General features: G+C 35.0%; 1 long non-coding RNA gene across 1 annotated transcript in view; it reads left to right on the top strand.

Moving 5' to 3' along the window:
• LOC141497772 (uncharacterized) overlaps nt 1-9,013 on the top strand; it is a 93,071-nt gene extending 84,058 nt beyond the window's left edge. Inside the window, exon 4 of the long non-coding RNA XR_012471447.1 lies at nt 3,010-9,013. This is a non-coding gene — a long non-coding RNA (uncharacterized LOC141497772). The remainder of the gene's footprint in view (nt 1-3,009) is intronic.
• The last annotated feature ends 307 nt before the right edge of the window (nt 9,014-9,320 follow it).

A 9,320-nucleotide genomic window follows, 5' to 3' on the forward strand; every position in this document is an offset into this window, starting at 1 on the left:
AGACCATTGGTTTCACACATCATCAAGCAACTCCACAATGTCAATCATTTGTATGGACTTTCTCATGGTTGTCCAGGCATGGAATCTTGTAATCATTTGACTTTTTTGGCATTTGGTGCATAAATTGGATTGGGGTAGGGAAGAGGGAAGTTGGAAGTTGGAGGACACTTCTCCCCCCCATAATTTTCTTTCGATATGATTACTCTTTGACAAAATAAATTCAGTTGAAACAGAATTAATTCAAATATATAGTTGCTTCATTGTCTCCATATGATTTGAAGTCAACATTGTGCACAGGTTGGTGATTAGGATCATTTTAGCCAATCAACCCTGATCTCTTCTATGATTTCAGATAACTGCCCAAAACACACAGTCTCATCAGAACTTGTGGCTAGTGGTGTAAAAGAAAATAAAATGATAACATACTTAGAAATGACTGGGGCCTAGGCTGCTGTTTGAAAAACTAAGAAGAATAGTACTTATATGAGACACTTTCTACCACAATATATTTCTGTTATGCACAAAAGATTATGCAACCCTACCAAGGGATATATTTCAAGGGAATTAAAAGTCAGTTTCCCCAAAAAAAGCTATCAGTAGCTTGGTAAAATAACCCATTTTTTAAAAACCCACACACCTCTCCTCATAGACAATTTTACGCTGCCCCTTTCTAAAAATGGGGTCAAAATATCTCATAACATCATATATAGGATAGCCTGTGGGGGTGCAAGAATTCTAGAATTAATAAAGCCTGAAGGGACCACAAGAGTGAATTTCCTTTATAATATGTCAGACAAGTAGTCATCCAGGCTTTATTTAAATACCATTAGAGGCAGGTTCACTTACTACCTAACAGGACAAACTACTGCATCTTTGGACTTCTATTTGCTAAAATTTCTTCCTTATGTTAAATTAAAAATCTATCTCTGTTTCACTTTAATAAGTCCTTATCTAACCTTCTGGAGGCACACAGAAAAAAAAAAAACTTATGTCTTCCCCATTACAAGTTTCAAATATTTCAAGGTAGTTATTCTGTCCTCCTTTAAATCTTAATTTCTCCAGGAAAAATATTGGTCCATATGGGAGAACTACATATGATTTCATTTGATATATAGTAATAGGTCCATAGCACATTTACCTTGTTTTGTTTTTAGTTTTAGTAATGACAAAAAAGAATAATTTTCTCCATAAAAGAAAAATAGGTCTTTTTGTTCTGTTACCTATGTCCTATATACTAACATAATTTTTTTTTCATCTACTCTTTATTCTTGTCTCCATGCCCCAATTATTCAAAGTGAACAACTGAAGTTCATTCTCCAATCTTCTTGGTTTCTCTGTTTATCAATGGCACCACTGTTCTAGTCATTCCTGTGATATATTCAGATCCATATTTTACTCTTCCCTTTCTTTCAGTGGTTAGGGTGCAGGGTCCAGAGTCAGGAAGACCTGTGGTAAAATCTAGCCTTTAGCCACTAACTAGTTGTATAACTTAACTTCTGTTTGCTTTAATTCACTGGAGAGTGAAATGGCAAACCACTCTAGTTCTGTGTGAAGAAAACGTCATGAATGGTATTGATGTAATGTGGTCCATAGGGTCACAAAGGGTTGGACACAACACTGGATGAACAATGACAACTTTCTTTCATCTCATCTGTTTGGTTGCCATATCCTTTTGATTTGACCTTGATATTACCTCTTATATCTGTCTCGCCTTATTTATTCATGTTTTTCTTCACCCTGGTTTAGACTCTAATTTCTTCTGATCTGAACAATTTCTAGAGGATTCTAGCAAATATTTCCATCTCTTAATTCCTTGATCCTACCTTACTCCAGCCTACATACCAATCTATCCCAACATATCATTGATAGTTTGTGGATCTTCTTGGTGTGGGGTTCACCATTAAGAAACCTGGTATTTGAGGCCCTCCTTAATTTGTCTTCAAACTAATTTTTTAGTTTCTTTCATGATTTACTCCACTTCAACCCATGTTATTTCTGTTGTTAAGTTTTTACAGTCATCTCCAACTCTTCATGGGGATTTTGGATTTTCTTGAAAAAAGTTACCAGAATGGTTTGCTATTACCTTCTCCAAACTAATTTTAAAAATTTAAAAATTTAATTCATTTTTCCAACTAAATGCAATGGCACTTTTCAACAATAATTTTTTTGCAAGGTTTTGAGTTTTAAAGTTTTCTTCCTCCCTTCCCTCCCTCTCCCCCTAACTGAAAGCAATCTAATATGGGTTCTTTATATATATCCATGCTAAGCATAGATCCATATTAATCATGTTGTAAAACAAGAATCAACTCGCAACAGAAAAAAATTAGAGAGAAAATATGACATAATACATAAGACAACTTTAAAAAATTGAAGATAGTGTAAGTTTTGGCCTGCATTTAAACTCCACAGTTCCTTCTCTGGATTCATATGGTATTTTCTATCATATGTATTTAAGAATTGTCTTTCATTATTGTAATGATGAAGTGAGTAAGTCCATCATAATTGATTATTACCCAATGTTGCTGTTAGAGTGTATAATGTTCCATTTCACACACACATACACACACACAAATATATATATATATATATTTTTCCATCTCACACACACAAATACATACATACATATATATATATATATATATATATATGTATATATTTGGTTTTGTCAAACAAACATACACACACACACATATACACATATACCACATTTGTTCAGCCATTCCCCAATTGATGGACATCTCCTTAATTTCTAATTCTTTTTTTTTTTTAGGTTTTTGCGAGGCAATGGGGTTAAGTAGCTTGCTCAAAGCCAAACAGCTAGGTATTTATTAAGTGTCTGAGGCCAAATTTGAACCCAGGTACTCCTGACTGCAGGGCCAGTGCTCTATCCACCATGCCACCTAGCTACCCCCTTAATTTCTAATTCTTTGACACTATGAAAAGAGCTGCTATAAATGTTTTTGTTCATGTGGGTGTTTATCCATTTTTTTATGATCTCTTTTCCTCCAGCTCATTTTATAGATGAAGAGACTGAGACAAACAGAGTTAAGTTGACTTGTCTGGGCTCACAAAGCAAGTAAGTGTCTAAAGATGGATTTTAATTCAGGTCCTCTTGACTCCTGGCCTGGCACTCTACACATTGCGAAACCTATGGACTCTATATTATATAATTTTTTTCACTATTTCACTGTGACTTCAGTTATTCAATTCTCTACTGCCAGCTTTGTAATTTTTGTCTTTTGAGTTTTATTCATTCTTCAAAGCTATATTCAAATTCTTATTTCCTCTGTGATGCCCTATCCCTCAACTAGACATAACCTCTTTCTTAATTGACCTCAAAGGGATAGAAATAGGAACTAGAACTATGATTTCATTAGTATAGGGAATGTTCAGTTAAGGAAACTTCTTTTATCAAGGCAGGTTGATACCTTCCCTTAACTGATGATCATAGAATATTGCCCAGAGTTTTGAGAGTAAAGGTCACAGACTTGCCCAAGGTCACACAGGTATTATGTGTCAGAGGGGAGACTTGAAAATAGGTCCATCTTTAAGGCTAGCTCCCTATCCACTATGCTATACCAACTCTATTAGAATATCCCTGGGGGCAGTTAGATGATGCAGTGGATAGAGCACAGGCCCTAGAGTCAGTAGGAACTGAGTTCAGATTTAGCCTCAGACACTTAATAATTACCTATCTGTGTGACTTTGGGCAAGTCACCTTACCCCATTGCCTTCAATAAAACTTAAAAAAAGCAAAAAAAAAAGAAAATCCCTTTAATTTTGGAGTTTTAGATGTATCAGATGTTTATTAAATGTTTTGTTGAATAAGTGAATGAATGAATGAAGGCTGCTTGGTATGTAACTTTTTGTTGCTATTTGTCTTGTTTTAGTTATCATTCTTAAGATTTGTAAGATAAAGAATTATTTTTGAAAAGTTATGGAAAATAAAATAGAACATGATTCTTATTAACATGTAGGTTGGGGTGGCTAGGTGGCATAGTGGATAGAGCATTGGCCCTGGAGTCAGTAGTACCTGGGTTCAAATCTGGTCTCAGATACTTAAAAATAACTATGTAGCTGTGTGACCTTGGGCAAGCCACTTAACCCCATTTGCCTTGCAAAAACCTAAAAAAACCTATGTAGGTCAAATGCCATTAAAAAATTCTAAGACATGGAATAAGTATACTTCATACTCTTTTTTTTTGCATCTAAATGTTGATATCTCCATTCTTTTAATTTCATAGAATCATTGATTTAGAGTTGAAAGGGAACTTAGAGGCCAATCAGTCCAATTTGTTCATTTTACAGATGGGAAAGATAAAACCCAGAGAGTTGTGATTTATCCAGGGATGCAATATCTTTGGGTTACTTATATAGGAAACTCACCTTGTGTAGGTTTAATTTTCTTATGCTCCTGAAAAAATGAACTGCTTTCCCAGTTATGCATCAATGAAAACTCCCCCCTTTCTTCCTTTCTATGCCCCTAACTGTTGCAGACCCAATACCAGTCAGTTAATAAACAGCACCCGAATTTGAGGTACAGGGAAACTTTGAACTGTAGAAGAAAATAAGTTGAGAGGGAAAGGAAAACCTTTCCACTGACTCATAAAAATGAAAGATGAGCCAAATGGAAAAAGATCTTCCTCCCTTTTCTTTTGAACAGTGAGAGGATGTTATGAATCACTAATATTATCAATAAGAAAAACCAAACATTTCAACCTCCTACTGATATGACTAGGAGTGGAATTGAGCTCAATTTTATGGTCTGTGAAACATTAAGAAGAGTCATTATTCTAATCCCATGTGCACCGGATCCATTGTATGCAAGCCCAAGCTGTCTAGGCTTTCTAGACAGTGCTGCTCTAAGAGTGTGACTCACTGGCCCCAAGGTTCACGTCTGAAGGAAATGCAAATAAGCTGCCACCTTTGCTGCCCTTTCCTTCTAGATGGGGAGAGATATTCATATTAAAAACTTAGGGACATGGACTGGCTCTTTGGCTTTGGTTCATAGACCTTAATTCTTGATTGATGCTCACTTTTATTATTAGAGGGAACTCTGAAGGGTGATTCAACAGCAAGACATGAAGATGGACCAGTGGTGTGTGTCTTCATCTCTCTGGGATGGCTAGAGTCCCTCAGCTCCTGGAGTCTGTTTCAGTAAATCACCATTCCATAGAAGCAAGAGTCAAAATACATTAGTCATGTGAGGCTTTGGCTCATGTCTCATCTTGTGCCAATGAAAGATTTCTCTTTTTTATTCTGTTGACTGTCTAGAGACACATCCTGTAATTACTTGTGGCTTTATATGAACCTCATCTGAGAAACAGACATTCATCCCAAAAACTTGTTCAGGGCTCAAAGGAGTCTGGCTAAATTCTTGCCCTGAGCTCGATCTCAGTACATGGGTTAAATGACTGAAAACAAGAGAAAGTTAAAAGGGACAGAAGGTTAAACTCTTTTGAGTTTTGCTTATCTATCCTCTTGTGTTTTCATGGATTGACTCACCAAGCTCAACTAATTAAGCAAAGTCTCACATTGTTCTTTGGGAGGAAGGTAGGATCTTCTAGCATCCAAATCTATCAGCCTTTTTTCTAATGAGGAAAAGTTCATAGGACTTAGATGGCCCCTTTTCTGGAGTCAATATCAAATCATCTCATCAAATCATATTCTTTGTACCATGGATTTTGTGGCTTTAGTTGCAACTGCATGAACAGATAGCTTGAGAATAATTTCATTGTGGTTGAAATGTTTGAGTAAGAATCATATTTTCTTTTCTTTTTCCTCTCTCTCTCTCTCTCTCTCTCTCTCTCTCTCTCTCTCGATCTGTGATTTTATTTGTGTATTAACTTTCATGTAAGAAATTTCCTCTACTAATATAGATCAACATTTGCTTTACAATTTAGAGTCTTAGAGAGTTTCCTGCGGGAATGAAGACAATCAATAAGTGACTCGTCCCACTGGTATATTGTTGCATCCAGATCTTTCTGAGTCTTCATTCAGCTTTTCAGCTTTTACCCACTATGTCAGGTCGCTTCTCAACAATGGCAGTACTTTTAGGCTGATGAAATTATATTTTAAAGTTTTCACAAAGGGATGTCTATTTCTAAGATATGCCAAGATTAGAAATTTAAGCATTCTTTTCCCTAACCCCTTCTCTGTACCATCTTAGTCTGGGTAGATGAGTTTAGACTAAGCCCAGTCTCTACATAGTATTGTTCCCTTCATTTTTATATCCAAATGTGATAGTAATACGAAATGAGTCCTTTATTTGGATACCACTGCGTTGGGTTCCCAGGTAACTCCATAAAGCATCAATGCAGGGAAGATATAAGAACCTGGCATGTACTCTCCTGGATAGTTAGATGGTCTATTCTCCATTCTTTCCCAAATTCACAGGATTGTAGCTTTAAGATTATCCTTCTTGACATAAATGAAAGAACCAACACCAAGACAGAAAAGAACAGAGGCAGACATTCATGGGACCACATGCACATTTATCCAAGTGTATCTATATTTCAAGTGACAATATCAATTTATATTTAGAGGAAAAGGAGAGTACTTGAAGTTTAGAAAATCTTAAATTGCAAGCATATCCTTAAATACATTATGAGAAAAGCCATAGTAATCATAAAAAAGCCCTTTTTGAATGAATCATAGTATTCAGAATTTATCAGGTATTCAGAGTAAATCACTTGAAGTTATACTTCACAAATTCAGTGGCATATAATTTTTTTTCATTGGTGAAGTGATGTGTACTTGTTTCAAGAGTATTTATATAAGATTTTAATCTCATAATAATGTTCCCTGAGCACATCCATTCACTCTATTCCTCCATTTTTTTGAGGTTGTCTTAATCTTTCCCTAAGCTGTCTTTGGGTGATGAGATTTGTTTTATTGATATTTTATAGGTTTTCATAAGGATCCTTTCTAGATCTGTTAAGGTCTATTTTATTGTTCCAAAAGTATATGTTAAGACTGTTATTGCATGAATGTTAATTATTTTAAGCTTGTTCTTCCCTTTGAGATTTCATTTCAGGATGCCAGTAAATCTCATGACATTCATAGCCTCAGTTTTCTCTTTGATCGTTTTATGTCTGATATATCTTTCCTGGCAGAAGTCTAGGTATTTCTAAGTGTCACCTTTGTTCATTGGTTCAATTTAACCTCTGAATTCAAACTTAAAGCCTCTCTGTCTTTCTTTGATACATTGAGAATTTTACACTTATTGAGTTTGAATGACATTGGAGAAAGATTCCATTAAATAGAAAATGTTTTTAATATGTTTCTCAGTGGAGTCATATAACACAATGTCATATACATACACAAAGTCGGTGGTGTCAAATAGAAATAGGAACCCTTAAAACAAACATAAGTATTCCTATAGGTCATACAGTCATATAAACCCCACATATTAACATTATCTGGGGTTTTTTTGTTTTATTTATTTTAGCAGATATTTTCCAATTGCACGATACATTTAGCAGCACTTGGGAAGTTCAGACAACATATTTGACATCTCTACACTAAATGATGAGTAGGATATTTTGCTACAAGACTTACTTTAACTTGAAAGCCAAATTAAAGCCAAGTTAGCAGAGATTTGAGATTATCCTGCATCATAGAGGGTTTCTATTGTTTCCCTGAAAGATTATTTTACTGTGTTGCCTGATATTCTTTAAAATAGAAATCATATTTTGATGTGGACATCAAAAATTCTAGTAGTCTCACTAAACTCAGGTTTTTTTAAAATTTATTTACATGTATTGAATAAGCAATGAGTGTGTAACTGAATCAGAGAGATTACATTAATTTAGAAAAACAGTATAAATAGTATACTGTTTCAGGTTGCTTGGTTAAAACAACAGAATTAATAATAAATTTCCATTTAGATCACTGTAATATTTTGGCATGGTAGTATTTGGCTTTTAACCTTAACTGAATTCCTTGATAGAACTACCTTTCTTTCTCTGATTCATTCTATTGGTATCAACTGCTGTATATATTCTAACTCCTTTGGTGTTTTTTTTTTAAATTTCTATCAAATACTGTGGAAAAATGTCCATTAATGTTGATCATAACAATCCATGACTTTTAAAAACTATTCTATTTTGGTATAGTTGATCTATTTGGACTCCTGTGTTCAAACTCAGAATTATGAAAATTCTAATCCAAGAATCCCCATCTCCTCTTCAAAATCATTTGAGGCATTATTATTGTGTTGCCATCTGTTTTGTCATTAGGTAAAACATTTAGTTTTTGCTTTAAGTAAATATTTTTAATGACTTAAGGTGCTTAAACTTTTTATTTTTAAGATTTATTAGTTCTTTTAGGTCTTGTTTAATTTAATTTGAGTTTAGGGAAAAATTTTTTTCTATGACTGACCTTCATTGGTCTCCAATATAATGTGTGTATGAAGCAAGCTCTTACTAGTATGTAGGTGATGCAGAGATAGAATGAGTCAGGAGAACTTAAATTCAAATTTGGACTCACACTCACTGTGTGACCCCTAGCAAGTCACTTAACCTCAATTAGCTTCAATTTCTATTAAAAAACTTATCTCCCAAGGTGCTTAGCACAGTATCTGGTATGCAGAAAAACCCCTTTATAAGTTCAGGATATTATTATTATTCTTATTGTTACTGTTATAGGACTGACAACATAATGACCATATTCATATATTGAAGCTTTACTATTTAATTGGTGAGTAACATCATCTGCATTGAGGCAGGTCTAGCTAAAGAGGTACTGGTATTTTTGCCACATTCTAGCATTTATGTCTTTTTTCCCTGTCAAGAACATAATGATGTTCCACTGGTCCTGCTGTCCTTTTTATCTCTCTGTCAATTAGATCATGATGATAGTTTTGAATAGGGTCAATTTATAATTCTATATCACTCTATATACTTATTTGACTCCTTGATAAGAATATATCACAAGGATTGGTGTTATCCCCACAAGGTTCCAATTCACCATTATTATAGGTTTGCTCCCAGGTTTAAGAGGAAAAAGAGCCAGAGAGAGAGAGACAGGAGGGAGAGGGAGAGGGAGAGGGAGAGGGAGAGGGAGAGGGAGAGGGGAGGGAGAGGGAGAGGGAGAGAGAGAGAGAGAGAGAGAGAGAGAGAGAGAGAGAGAGAGAGAGAGAGAGAGAGAGAGAGAAGAGACAGACAGACAAAAAGATTGAGAGATAAAAAGAAAGAGACAGAGACAGAGGGAGGGAGGGGGAGAGAGAGAGAGAGAGAGAGAGAGAGAGAGAGAGAGAGAGAGAAAGAGAGAGAGATTTTTGCCTCCAAACTAATAAAACTTTGAATTTCACTATTATA

This window comes from Macrotis lagotis, chromosome X (assembly GCF_037893015.1).
Source record: "Macrotis lagotis isolate mMagLag1 chromosome X, bilby.v1.9.chrom.fasta, whole genome shotgun sequence".
In the NCBI taxonomy this organism is placed as follows: Eukaryota; Metazoa; Chordata; class Mammalia; order Peramelemorphia; family Peramelidae; genus Macrotis; species Macrotis lagotis.